Raw genomic sequence first — 14,168 nt, 5'->3', positions numbered from 1 at the left:
GCTTTCACCACTGCGTCTTAATCAGAGGGAAACGTTCGGCCAAGCTCACCGCTGGCCAGCACCAGACAAGCAACGCTACACCACTTTACTCACGTGGCTTCAAACTTGGCTTTGAGCTGAGGCCGTGTACAGAGCTGCACATGACGGATGCAGTGTTGTACAAAATCCATCAGCAAGTCTCACACAAGATGCACAATCTTTTTCTTTAAATAGAAAATATGAGCACATTAGGCTATTCTCTTTATCAAAAACCTTTGCTATAAATTGTCTCTATTGTATAAGATGTGAAATAAAGTTGAGAACAATCAGGAAAACTTCTTTTGAGCCAAGTTTGAGATGAACTAATTTGTCTCCCTTCTTATAATTGGCTAGGAGGGCTAGGAAACTTCATAATGATGGCCTTCACCACAAAGGCCTTCCCCTGAGGATGTGGAGAAATCCACATATCAGCCAGACATTAACAGGCTAAGAGATTAGACTGAATTAGCCCCTCCACTTCTCTGTAGCTCCCCAGTGGACCAGTCTACTGTGACAAAAGACCTCAGGAGAAGGAGAGGATGAGTGAAGGAGGGAGGGGGAGAAAAAGTGGGGATTTTAAGAAGGAGGTGAGGAGGAGGAGGAGGAGGAGGAGAGATGGAAAAGGGTGACAAAAGACAGGAGAAAAGGGAAGAAAGAGTGCGAGGAGTGAGAGACCTGGCCCGGAGTTTGTCTCACAGTGACCTTGAGCAAGGCAAGGGGAGCGGAACAGCCCAATTACAACCTCCACCCCGTCCCCTGATCCCCTACCGGCCCATTCGTCCCTCCATTTCACAGCCCCCCTAATGAAAGAGCTCAGGCCAGCGCCAATAATGAGCACAGAGGAGTGGAAACAACAGGCCCGCACGTACACACACACACTTTGAGGACGGACACAGTAACTCACAGACATATGTGTATACAGGCATTCACACATACAAACTTTGTCTTCAGGAACCTTTCTGTAATTAGCCCAAAGGGGCTATGGGACGAGTCCCCAAGTGTGTGACAACATGTCTCAGTGACGCTGAAGCAGGTGTATGTGAAAAAGACAATAGCACCCTCAGGAGGGGGAAGTCCTGAGAGCAATCTCAGTAAAGGGATCGTATCTGACATTACGACACAATGGTCATGGTATTTTGTTACCTCCATTTCTTCAGTGTGTTTCTGCACGTCTGCGTTAAAAAAAAAACTAATGAAAAATGTTTTACTTCCTCCACACCTAGCAGGCCACGCCGAGGGCAACTGTGCACTTCAAAATAGGTGTGTGTGTGTGTGTGTGTGTGTGTGTGGGGGGTATTTGTGTGCGCGTGTTTGTGTTTGTGAAAACGTGTTTATGATAAGCAAGTCATGTGCCCATATGCCACCATTACATGCCTCATTTAAAAACACCACAACACAGCTGCAGAGTGACGCTCACTTTGATGTCACATGGCTGACAATGCACGTACACACTCATGCACACACGTAACTGAGGAGACACACAAAAAACCTGCTCCGTCATGACAGAAGAGAAGACAGGAAAAATAAGATTACATTTAAAATCCCGGAATTTCCCAATGTACACGGGTCCATTTAATGGCAAAGTGTGAGGGACAAATATTTCTGTGTCCCTGAAATGGCCGCACACGACATTTGAAACATTTTCAATATAGAGGTAAGAACCCAAGAGGGAAGACTTTTTTCCTCATCTGGCCCTCCACATGTTTGAGGAGAGCCAGACACCAACTTTGGCTGCCATGACACTGATCAGCCCTGTCATGCGTTGGCTGCCTCTCCCTTCACTGAGCCTGGCGAAATGCCTCAGCTTTGCCTTGTTTTTCCAATTAACTTAGTGAATAAGAACAAAGCCCTATTGGCAGGCCGGGGGTTCTGAAAAAGGAGGTGGTCAGAAAACAAAATAAAAGAGAGCACACATGTTGATTGGTAGGAAGATGGTGGCACAGGGAAGAGGGAGATTTTAGCCTGTTGGAAGGTGAAAAGGGACAGAGAAGTTTGACGAGAAGAGAGCGTGGGGAGTAAAATGTGGAGAGAGGATATAAGGGAGGGCTGCTGAGAGGCAGAGAATAAACAGTAGTCGGGAGGAGGACATGGAGGGAGTTTGTGAAGATATGGACTATGAATTGGGAGGGAAGGGCAGACAGAGAAGAGTTAGGGTAGAGGGGATGTTAGAGAGGGAGGAGAGAAAAAGAGATCTCAAGGGACGCAGAGCCAGGTGTGAGGGGATTTGAGGAGGACAGCAGAGAGATGGATGGTTTAGAGGAGAGTGGTGTCTCTCTGTACATGCGAGAGAAAAAGCAAGAGAGGGTCCGACCCTCCGTGTTCAGCCCCTCTCTGCAGGGCCGTGATCGTCTTAGCATCTGCCAGCATGCATTAATCAACACGACGAGAGGAAGTAACCTGACAACGTGCACTGTGTGAGTGCAGGAATTTTCCCCCTGTGTGTGTGTGTGTGTGTGTGTGCGTGTGCGCCGATGTTCGAGGAGGTGCGTGCCAGAGAAGTAGCGTCTTAGTTACACCTGATTTGAGATTTACATCAAAGCTGTACCGCAGGGTCTGCATGCCTCTTCTTACCAGAGAGAAAACTTTTCCCTCACTCCTCTCCTTCCCTTTGTAGGTTGATAATTCCTCTTAACCCTCAAAGAAGGCACCCTGCAAACAGGGCACAGGGAAAGCCTGAGCTCCTGACATATGGAAGCAATTTCCTTTCACGTGGCCTCGCTTAAACCAGCCAGCGCCTCTTTAAGACATCGCATGTTTACACGGGGCGGTCTGTGGATTCTAAACTGTCGTCTTATTTCACCGGGTGAATATACACTTGCCAAGTGTATATACGTCCCCAAAAGATTTGGAGGTTTCATGGAGGGGTGTGTGCTCGTGTAAACAGGCCTTGAATCTTGTTTGGAACAAGGTTATATCAACACTAATAATTTTTTTTTGGTGAAAGCTGCAGTAGAAACACGCAGTTGTGGTGAACGCTGATGACCTCACTTAGGACAGAAGGTATCATTGTGGTGCAGCAGTCAGACCTGGTGGTATTGACACAACGGTCTGCTAAAACAGGAACTGTGCTCTGCAAAATACTTTTAGCTCAAGCATGAAATGGTTGTGCATGAAATAAAATGACAATTTCCTGATGTGTACTTCACAGAAGGATACGCAAAATTGATGAGTCTAAATTCAATAATCCAGCAAATGTGAATGTTCATTATATTTTCATCTGTAGCTGCGGGATCGGTCCAAAACACAGAGTTGAAAGAAGAAAAAACATGAAAGCTGAGAGTCACGATACGTAAAACTCCTACAGAAATTAGATTATATCCAATCCTCTTATTTGGACAGTGCTGTGTGTGGCATTTAATCTCAATAAAACATTACTCAATTAATGTTGAGACGTTTGAGCGACTGGCACTATCAATAACTGAGATGACCGAGATGGAAACACTTCCAGCGTTAATCGTCTTCAGCATAGCAACAGCTTTCCAAAAGGTGGCAAAAGAAATGTGAAACATGGACGATGCGGCTTTAATATTGGGAAACACTAACTTCACAATCCCTGGAGGTCACCAATTATTCGGACTTGATCTCAATAATAAATAATAACTACTGTAACAATGATGGATACAAGGGAGTCTAGATAGGTCATGAGCACGATACTTCCACGTTCACAACCAACTGCTGCACGGGGCGTCCTAATGTTGCCTAAATGTTGCTATGGATACTATTATGCGCTTCCACCACTGCGTTTTACGTCGGTGAGTAACCCAGTCAGGTTGCCTCAGCCGGGTACAGCTGGTTAGCCAATTCGGTATCTCCTTATGCGGTATGTGCCGCGTGGTTACAGGGACCTGTGTGACTTGCCGAGCAAATCCTTATCAAAAAAAGGGCAGACAGACCAAAAACAGTCATCCATTAAGAAACAAATGTAAGGGGGCTATATTGGTGGTGGTGTGTTCCATTATGTACATTTATTTGTGGGGTGAACATCTACAAATGCACAGTATAGCACCCCTCATATTGTAGTAGGTTAATTAAGTCTATGATTGACAAAAGTACATTATTGTTGCCTGGTTGTGCTATATTTTAAGGTAATGTTTTTTTTACTGGAAGGATGTACAAAACATTGAAAATGTTGCTTTCATATATATATATATGCAAAATTTACATTGAGAAGAGGTAGTCTACACCCATGTAGACCCATCTCTCCTGACCCATCATGCCTGTGGCCACAAGGGGCTGGGTGAGGTGGGAACTAGGGTTTTGTAGGGAACTGGGATCAGTCAGGTGTCAGGTACTGTCCTGACTGATGCTGACAGCATCGCACGCCGCCGCCAACCCCCGAAGCCTCACCCCCAATCTCACCACCTCATGGAAACCTGCCCCCCAAAACCCCCGAACCCGCCCAGCCGCAGCACAAGGCTGCCACCGCTCTGAAAGCCTAAACCAGAGAGGAGGAAGAGAGGGGCTCCTGACAGCGGAAACAGAAGCACTTTAAAGCTCCAAACCCTTTCACTGAGATCAAAGGGCCACAGGAACAGAGCCAGCTGAGACCCAAGGAGAGAGGAAAAGGACCTGAGACAAGGGGAGAGAGAGAGAAAGACAGACAGAGACTGAAAGACAGACGCAAACAGGGGAAGGTAGATATAGTATATTCTGGATTCTTAGTGATTCAGTGGAAAAGTCTTCATTAAGTTCTGCCACTGAAGCACATTCCCATGACTTTCCACATTAGTAATGATAAATACAGAGCGGCTTAAACTCAACTTAGTTTTATATTCAGTGTACTTTATGTCAAACCTGTGGCCTCTGGATAGCAAATACTTCATTACACTTAGGAAGTCGCATTTAAAAATACATCTTTTTCCACACTAAGCCAACAATTCCTACCCACAAAATGGAGCTGTTCTTAAAGTGGATACATTTAATATGGTATGATGCACATGGTAAATAAAGATTTTCGAAAATGCTGACATTTGATTGCCACGTCATAAATCTTCCAGTTACAAGACTGACTTTCTTTCAACTTAAGTTCTCACTCTGATTGTGTATTTTGTTTTTCTATAAGGCTGATCACATGATACAGGAGTTGTAACTGACATACTTGTCTATTTCTGTTGTCAAACAGGTTGTTGATTTGTTTAGGGCTCTCAATGCTAACACCAAGAAATTACTAGTATTTATGATCAAATGAGCCTATTTAATTCTCGGTTGACAGAACAATCTGACTCGAGGGTCCACGTACTCGCTTCTTCCAGAGCTTTCAAGCGCATCGCAGGTCTCCTTCGGCAGATGGAGTTTGCTCAAAACTGGAGAAGTTCAAACGTTCCATTATCGTGAGCACTTTTAGGAGCTGTCATCTATGATGGCGTGAAAAAAAAAGTTGGATCTTTACAGCTGGATTTATGGTTGATGCAAGGGTTCAACGGGTATCTCGTAGATTCCTTCAGTGTAGGTTTTGATTTGTAGTTCAGTGATGAATTTCTACGCATTGTACGTGATCCGGTCGAATCGTGCTTTTGCAGAAGGCTTGCCGTGGAGATGGCCTTTCCGGATGTGTGTTACTGCAGAGGACAAGACCACTGAGTCTTTTTTTCAACCTGCTTCATGTTGTCTTCGCTGTCATCAATCTCTATCAGCGTCACAGACTTAACACGAAGCAACCCATGTTGACAAATCACAGTCTTGCAGCCTCCATGTGATCTCCGCAGTTCCCATAGCCCCGCCGTGTTGTTACAATTTTGGGGAGTAACGAGAATAAATGAAACACAAGTGATGCCCCATTTTACCCATATGCCATTACGTCAAAGGAGAAGAGCATATCAGCTTTTTCGTATTGTCTTGGCATTTTAGTGTCGCCAGCAGACTTTTGGCAAAATGCTACTGAAAGAAAAAGTTCAACGGCTTTGTGAAAAAATTATAAGAAGCATCTAAGAGCAACAAACAGTGGCTTTCATCCTCTTAGAGCAGACCAAAACAAGTTAGCAGGGGTCAGAGTCTTGCTCAAGGTCACCTTAACAGAACGGATGTTGCAGAGATGTAATCTGTCATTTTCTCACTGCAGCTTTCATATTTGAAATGAACATTTTGTATATCTTAGAACTTAATTACTCCTATTTCAGTGATAAATGAAGGACAGGAACTTGTCCTTTAGCCTTTTCCGTGAGCATCAACAGTTATAGTTTGTTGTCCACGTCATTTGAATTTCCTCCTCCCTGCTTTTAGCCTTTCTTCTGGCTGGGCAGAGCAGACCGTGGGCCTGGCAGGGCATGGTGAGGTTGCCAGGCGTTCAGGGTAACTATGCCCCCCCCCCCGGAGATGCGAGGGCTCTGAGTGACCCCCTGACATCAAAGGGCTGGGGGGGGGGGGGTCAGGGGATGGGGAAGGCTTTCTATTCATGGTCACATCAAGCAGGATTCCCTCTCTGTGGGATACTTCTGGAGACATGCCACAAATTCCTATACACCGCACAGTCAGTTCACACACACACACACACACACACACAGACACACAGACACACAGACACACACACACACACACACACACACACAGACACACACAGACACACACAGACACACACAGACACACACACACACACAGACCCACAGACACACACTCTCTCTCGCTGGCCAGTCGAATACCCAGCAGTCTACTTCAGTTTCTCCATCTCCTCCCACTGTGTGTTACAGTCACACTCACATTGTCTACACACGAGCAGCGGAGAGAGCACGCATGCGCACTTGTCCCGCCAGAAAGATGTATAGTACGTCCCTGTGAGCACGTATCACGTCAACACTGCCGAAGTGATAACATGTGTTTATCAACGGGAGTCAGTGAGTGTGGCATGCCCAGTCATAACAAACAGGTCCAGGTGTCGTTGGCTCTTGTTATAACCGCTGCCTGCTTGAACTCTAGAGGAGTCACAAACCCACCGAAGGTGTGTCACACATGAAAAATTCTCGTTTTAGATCGAGGCTCCTCGTCGCTCCTTATACTCCTACAAAGCCGGTGGATTATGCTTTATCGCAAACGGCAGAATCACATCTTTTCACCGCTTGTGCTGGTTCCCAAAGTTACGACCGAACACAATTGTCATTTTGAAAAGTTTATGTTTGGCTTTGCCAAGCAGTTGGGGGGGGGGGGGTCGGAAGGCTCTTTCAAAAACCATTTTTCCACACTGCAATTAAATGTAATTTCAGCCATCAAGATAAGAGTGTCTACCAAACCGAATCAACAGAGTATATAGCGAGAAAATGAAAACATGAAAGTGAAATTACACAAAATGAGCCTGCCTTTTTTCCTGTAATTTCAAGGGGGCTGGAATCAGGGAACAAACATGAGACCGAAAAAAGAAAAAGATTTTCTTGTTCTTTTTTGGTCCTCTCCCACGCTTGATTTTGCCCTTTTGCAAATACAGCAATCACTTGGTACGAAACATTCAACCTTCATCTCTGCTCGCTGCAAATTAAACACATGATTGTTGCTTTTTTCAAAGCAAGTACAGGTGGAATTACCACTGTTCGCAGTCAGTGTTTTTGAGTTCCTCTGGCATGCCCCGGGCTATAGAGGAGATAGGAGGGGACTCCTGGGTGTTGAAGTGTTAAACTTCTGAAAACAAGGAGGAAGCAAATCTATCTTTCCTTTTCCTCTCAAGTAGTGTCTCGATGGCCCTGATGCTTCTACAGAAAAACTCAGCTGACGCCTGCAGCTACACAGGGTTCAGGTTCCACACCCCATCACCTCCACTACCCCGACAAGTCAGGTAATGAGCGTGCACGTCTGTGTACAGCGCATCTCAGGTGAGGGGCGGTGAGGAGAATGAGTGTGGCCCAGGGCTGCGAGGAGCGGCGTGGCTCGGCGAGATGGCTCCGCATGATCCCCCTCAATTCACCACGTCACACTGGGCTGCAGAAATGAGCAGCCGCACGGATGGGCCTGAGCAAATCACAAACAATACACAGCGCTACAAGACAGCAGAGACACACTGCTGGAGATGGTTAATCCTTCAGACAGGGATCTGAGGTAGAACAACAGAAAAGAAAAAAGAAAAGAGGGTCGGGAGGAAGAGGAGGGAGGGGAGGGAGAGCTGAGACACAGAGGGAGGAGAACAGGAGCATCAGGTACAAGACACATAAATATATGTTTCCTTCTCTGCACTGAAAATCTCCTTTTCAGAATGAAATCCATCACGTTTTCCTAATACATACTTCTCGTAGAGGAGGGGAAGGAAAGAAAAGCTGGACAGAAGAAAGGCAAGCGCTGGTGGGAAAGTGAACAGACACAGCCTACTTTATTCTGGCCATTTCATCCATCTTGTTGGACTAATAAAATGTCAAGTGGAGTTCCTTGATATTTAATCATGAAGGGACTGAGTGCGTGGTGGTGCCAAGCTCGAGCTTGATGAAGCTCTGGGAGGCTTAAACACAGACCAGTGGAAATTTTGGATACACCCGGAGGAGGATGATTCACAAACCTGCTACATAAGGGAAACAAAACTGATATGAATGGGAGGGAATTCCACTTTGGGAAACATTTATTTTTTTCTCTGGCTCTAAGAACAAGACAAGAAGTTCCCCAGCTTTATTTAATCCCTTTAAACAAACTGTCATTTCTAATTCTTAATAAATCACTCACACTGACATGTCAAATAAATGATGGGCATGCAACAAAAAAAAAAAAAAAAAAATGGCTGCATTCTCACAAGTGCGGTCACCCTGCAGCTGTGTGCATGACTGCGCATATTTGTGCAGCTCCCGCTGGACCCTTGCTGAGGGGAAAAAAAACAAACAAAACAAAAAAACTTTACAAGCTGACCCCCCCTACCAAAAAAAAAAAAAAAAAGAGAAAAAGAGTATCATGGGAGACAGAAGTAGAGAAGGGTTTCTTTTTGGCTCATTCCAAACTCCAAACGGCATTATTAGATGAAACCATTCTCTATCACGCTATCAGATGTAATGGAGGCCACATCTGATAAGGGAGATAAGAAAGGGCTGAGAGAAAAGAATCGCTTTATGTGATATGAATTAATTTTCATTGGTGAGGAGAGTGTAAAAGGAGTGAAATTTTCTGTGATTTAGAAGATAAACAAATAGAAAAAGGGAGGAGAAGATATGTTGAGGCTGTAGGAGAGGTAATGAACTAATTTCCTCCCACATTAAAACTGTCAATGGTCTTTAGCAAAACCTTGGTCAGACTAACGGAATTTTATAACCAACATGTGGTAATATTTTACATTGTTGCATTTAGGTTTCTCCCAAATCATTTATCGAAAGCTTGACTAGGAGAGATGGAAGCGGAGGAGAGAGAGGGAGGAAAGGAAAGGAAGGATCAGAGGGAGGATGGAAATTGAGGAGAGTTGGAGAGGATTTATGACCCTGTTCCCCTGGTCTCGTTACTTTCTGTAACTGGCCCCCCGAGTGGGATCGCAGGGTCTGGAGCCCAGAGCCCAGAGATCAGAGTAATGGAAATTCCACATTTCGACACTGCTACAGCACGATGTCTGTAGGGCACAGGCTTGAGTCAAAAAGCTGCACATTGACTTCCAATTCCTTAAACTGAAATTGATTATCATGCATAAGGTAAGGAGCAAAATATTTCCTTTTAAAAAATCGGCATTTCCTCTAATTGCAGGAAAGTTACTTTCAGTGAAAGCTTCTCTAAACTAGTACTACTATGTGTGAGGAGGCGCATACGTCACGACAGCGGCTGCCTGAGGTTGTGGAGACGATGTGAGGCGGCGGGCTGCCAGCGCTGGGTAATATCTTGACAGTCACTGCTGTTCCCTAACAGCTCCCCACCAATGAGAGGAGGGTCTTTTACAAAGCCAATTAAGAAGCGGCTCATAAAAGCGACAGTGCACCACACCCAGCAAGTAAGTTACTGATGAAACCTATAAAAACTATAAGCTTCTACTTATGTGCCCTTTATGAATGTCATGCATTATTCAAAATAAATGCAAAATAACAGGCAGATTAAATGACAATGAAAATAATTATTAGTGGCATTATTTGTGATGCATATTATAACAATTTTAATGTTTGAACAAAATCCTTATTTTGTTCAAACAATTACTTATTAAATGTTTAAGATGAAAAATGCAGCCTGAACAATAAGAGGGTGAATAATAATAATAATAAAAAAAACAGTTTCAATTCATTTTGTTTGTTTTATACTTAAAGAGAAAAATAAAAGAGGAAGAATTGCAAACGAAAAGTAAAAAAGTGGCCATGAAATAAATCAAATGACTGATGAAAAAATGTTTCAAACGTGTGTGTGTGTGTGTATGTGTGTGTGTGTGTGTGTGTGTGTGAGTATGGATGCACAAGCGCACAACGCAGAGCTGTTGGCACCTGCCTGTTATCTCTTCCCCTCAGACCTGGTTTTCCATTGTGCTCCATGGGAGAGCTACAAATTGAGATCTCAGACATGAAGAGGGGGCAAATGACTTGTGTATAGAAAATCAAATCCACTAATGTGTTACATGAGCAAATTCACAGGCCCGGTATTAGAGATTAATGTATTCCTTTTTTATCGAAAATGTACCTTTTTCAAGGATATTTTTAATGGACCCTAAGATTAAATTTAACCAAGGGCTAACACTGGCGATATTACAATGAATAGGATATATTTGGAATAATCGGGACAGGATTTGATTTGAATAAAAGTGTTATGTAAGGAATCATTTGTAAATTGGAAATAGTAAGAAGTGTTTAGTTGAGATTACTATTTGGCTTTAAGACATACTAAATCAGTCATAAACCGTTTAGCAAGGAGCAAAAAAAATCTAAAAAAAAAAAATGCATGTGATATTTAATATCGGAGGATAAATACAAATATACACACAGCGGCTGCAGCAGCCTCAGCATAGGTAATCCTAGCCTGGTAAGTAGAGTTTTGGAACACGTCTTTACACATCTCCACCGGTAATGACTCGACCCCTAAAACCTTTACAGGCCTTGTCAAATATCTGCTGTGCAACAGTCATCTTTTTTTTTTTTCCCCCTCACTTCTTCTCCCATACCTGCTGCATCCATCATTCTCAAAACACACAGGTGCCTTCAAAAAAAATCATGGCCCAGTGCTCGGGCTGAATAGAAAAAAAAAAAGACTACACTGCCCATTTAGGCTTCTGAAACTGGTGTATTACAAAAAAATAGATATACTTTAACTTCAATCTGCCCACATTTCTGCTTAGGCATTTATCTCCTTTCTCTCTAAATCCTGAAATTGCCTCAGAAAAAAAAAAAGGGGGGGGGGGTACTTTCCCCTCCTCGCACATTTTCACAGAGCGGTGCACAACTTTCTTTCTTCCCTTTTTTTTTTTTTTTTTTTTCTCCAGTGAAAATTGAAGAGGCTTTATGTCAAATACGGCTAAAGCCAGCCTCTCCATATCAAACAACGCAGCGCGAAAATTACTGTGGCGATGATAAGGCTGCCAGATAGACTGGGAGAGGAGAGCGAGGAGGGAAAAAAAACTGAAAGGAAGTGACTCTACTCAATTATACTGCAAAATTGGTATGACTGAATATTTTTCATTCAGGTGACTGATAGTATCAGTGAAACTGCAATGCAGATAAATAAAGGAGCCTTCTGTCAAGAATAAACACCATTAATCATGAAGCCAGCTACTGCGTGACCGCCTGTCCCCCCGACTTACTCCATAGAGAAAGTATTAAAGGGGTGGGGGGGGGGGTGGAGGGAAACCAGTGACTGCACCAGAGAGGGGTGACCTATGAAGTCACATAGAATGGGTTTTGGACAGTGAGAGAGGAAGATGAAAAAGTGGCCTTCGTCTCTCTCCCCTGCTTTTCAGTGACAGCCACCATATCTGGACAGAGATTATCAGATGCGATTACGAAATAATCATTAATTCTTAATGTAATTTATGGCTTCGCTTCACATTCTGTTTAAGTCTAGACGCTATTCAAATGTGAATATTAATAGGCCATTATTTTTATTCATTTTAATGACAGAGAACCTGAGAAAGTGTTGCTTATAAATAACAGCTATGTTACAAAAATGCATATAGTTACAAAGTCCAGCTACTGTGTTGTATATTTGACGAAAGAATGCAGACAAAAATCAGTAAAAATCATCTGGAGGTATGGCCTGAAACCGAAATATCATCTACTAAAGAGGTCTCGACACAGCAAAGTCAAATCACGCCATAAATAGCCAGTGATGAAGCCGTACACTTACAAAACACTGTCCCTCTAGCTTCTATAAAAGCTATACATGCTTTTGTCTTTCTGTTGTTTTGCAGTATGCGTGTGTCTGTACTTGTGTGTGTGTGTGTGTGTGTGTGTGTGTTGCAGTGCTCGGCCTCGTCCCATCTGGAAGGTGTTGAGATAAGACCGTAGTCTTTATGCTAAGCAACATGCCGTTCCTCTATGCCCAGACTGGGCGCTCTGACAGCAGTTTATGTAAATAACAAAACAACAGTCGACAAATCTTTAAAAAAAATATATACACCCTCTCTCCCAGAGAGAGAGGCCTGTGTGAGATGCTCTACAGGAACAGTGTTAAATTGGTGAGAATCTCAGATCGCCACAGAAAACGAATTTGAAACCAGAGGGTAAGAAGGTGATTCACTCGGTTTTGGGGGCTCTTCAGATTACATGACGCGTCTGAGGCCAAAGCTCACGCGGCCCTAAAGTCAATTAACTTTTTCATCATTTCAGAGCTGAGGTTTCGCTGCGATGACAGAGACGTGCCGCAGCTCTCCCCTGGTACCTCCAGAATACCTTCCTGTCAGGCCAGGCCCGCAGCTGAACAAACACTCTTCTGAATGAAATAACCACACAGGCTGGGAACACGGAAACACACCCTCACAGCCCCCACCTGCACTGTACCTCCACAGTGACAGAAAATACAGTCCGTCACCTTATTCATGAGTAACACTGAGAGGTTTTCTTTCAAATGTATAATTTTTTTTGGCATGTTTGAGCTTCATGTTGTTGCATTTTTCCAAATCCATTGAAACACAATTAAAGCAGTTATGAAAGAGTGACAGTGCTTGTATATATGAATGTATATCTGTATATATTTCAAAACGGAAAAAATGTACTGCTTTGGTGGCATGTAGAGAGTAGTGAAGGGATAATATATTCATGTTTTTCTTTACTTTATGAATTGAAATGTTACATTTTGCACTTGCTCACATCCTGAGATGTTTTAACGAATGATCTATTTTTTGGAAACATCTTGAATTATGCATATTATACATAGATTTCATCTTTAATACACAATCAAAGAGAAAGAAAGCAAAAACTCAAAGCTATTCTTTCTGTTTTTCAACTTTATAAACTCTTAGAGTGACTTTGGTATTTTGACTAATTCTTTACTAAATCCACATACGGCGACTGCGCAAAAGGTTGTGAGTCAATTGCCTATCCCATAAGAACGTTTTGTTGTTTTGTGGCCCCATTCACAGCACAAGGGCCAGGGACTCCAGAGTAAACTCTGATGCTGATAATTGACTTGTGACGAATACCTCTGTTTGTTCTGAGCGGTCTCCGGGTGACCGAGAGCCGGCGCTGAGCCACATGAGAGGGCTGTTTTGTTTTGCTGTGTACTATGGTCAGGCAATAAAGCTGGAATGAAAGAAGCTGTCTCTTCTCTTGGCCCCAGCCTCCCCCCAAACTCCCATTAAGCCAGACCCGCACAATGGTGGTGGCGAAGGGGAACAGAGCTCCCCGTGGAGAGCCTGCTCTTCACCGATCAATGTGTTTATTTAAGCAGGAAGCATCTTCTCTGGAGTAGGAAGGGCTTTTTCTCTGTTTAGTGACACTGGAGGTCAGCTGTTTCAAGACCAGAGACATGCAGAGAAAAAGCACTGGCTTAAGGGCAGAAAATCTCTTTCACTGATCCTGGATCAGTTCAGGACATGCGGGCTTTGCTTAAGTTAGAAGGTTATAGAAAACTCAGAGGAAGCTTGTTGTTAGGTGGCTTCGGTTTCAGCTCAAGCTGGGGTTGCTGAAACTCTTCAAAAGTGCCGTTCTTTCATGTGAGCATAGGAGTTCCTCAGTAAAGCAAGCACCCACAGGAAGGGAACCCACCCCCCTCCTGACCCTGAGGCTTTAATATTGAATGGCACATTGGTACCTTCCCCACAAGAATTCATAAACTAAACGATTAGCCTCTGTCTGTAATTGCGC

General features: G+C 43.7%; 1 protein-coding gene across 1 annotated transcript in view; it reads right to left on the bottom strand.

Moving 5' to 3' along the window:
- The window catches only part of gli3 (GLI family zinc finger 3), a 95,693-nt gene that overhangs the window by 25,995 nt on the left and 55,530 nt on the right, over positions 1-14,168 (bottom strand). The window lies entirely within an intron of this gene.

Source organism: Xiphias gladius, chromosome 5 (genome assembly GCF_016859285.1).
Source record: "Xiphias gladius isolate SHS-SW01 ecotype Sanya breed wild chromosome 5, ASM1685928v1, whole genome shotgun sequence".
In the NCBI taxonomy this organism is placed as follows: Eukaryota; Metazoa; Chordata; class Actinopteri; order Istiophoriformes; family Xiphiidae; genus Xiphias; species Xiphias gladius.
Note: the sequence above shows the minus strand (reverse complement) of the source record. Positions and strands in the feature narration are given on the sequence as shown.